The following is a 1,011-nucleotide window of genomic DNA, read 5'->3' as shown; positions in this document are numbered from 1 at the left end:
CACGACCCTCAGATTGCGAGTCGAGCGCCTTATCCACCTGGCTATGCCGGGCCTAGTTGTAGGTATTTTTGGTTTTTTTTAGCCTAACGAACGACTCTTTTCACTATTTCGCTCTTCTTGTTCAGAGTATCAATCGCATTTTATGAGAGCGATTTGCACATGCTAATACAGTGGTGTGTCACCGCAGAGTTGTAGGCAGTGACGCCAAAGATGACTTATTTAGACCCATATGTTTGGTTCGTAGTAAACTCCTGACCTTTCGACAGTGCAATGCATCCTAGTTATTCCTTGTGACTGGAGAAATATGGCACAGCTCTTTCTGAGAAACGATATTCTTGGAGCGAAATTATTAAATGATGTAGAAGTAAAGAGCCTAATATCTTAAGATAGGAGTATCCAGTGTTCTTAGCGAAGCAGAAAAACAACACAGTAGAGTGTTCAGAGTAGAATCGGGGTTCGAAACTAAGCTCTAACTCAGTTTGGAGCAACGTCCTCATCCTCAAATTGAAAGCTATGGATACGACTAAAAAAAAACACATTACGATGAAAGTAGACATATTTCCTAGTACCGTTAATAAACTGATAAATAAGGATTTGAAGGTGATTAAGGCTCACAAGTCAATAACTCACAAACTTCCAAACAAACCTCATAATATTACATAAACATGGTCACCGTAAAGCGATCACTCAATGATGGGGAAATTGTTCCAAGTACTCCACAGGACCTGGAACATGGTCATCGTAAAGCGATCACTCAATGATGGGGAAATTGTTCCAAGTACTCCACAGAACCTGGAACATGGTCATCGTAAAGCGATCACTCAATGATGGGAAAATTGTTCCAAGTGTTCCACAGAACCTGGAACATGGTCATCGTAAAGCGATCACTTAATGATGGGAAAATTGTTCCAAGTGTTCCATAGAACCTGGAACATGGTCATCGTAAAGCGATCACTTAATGATGGGAAAATTGTTCCAAGTGTTCCATAGAACCTGGAACATGGTCATCGT

Source organism: Limulus polyphemus, unplaced genomic scaffold (genome assembly GCF_000517525.1).
Source record: "Limulus polyphemus unplaced genomic scaffold, Limulus_polyphemus-2.1.2 Scaffold89, whole genome shotgun sequence".
In the NCBI taxonomy this organism is placed as follows: domain Eukaryota; kingdom Metazoa; phylum Arthropoda; class Merostomata; order Xiphosura; family Limulidae; genus Limulus; species Limulus polyphemus.
Note: the sequence above shows the minus strand (reverse complement) of the source record.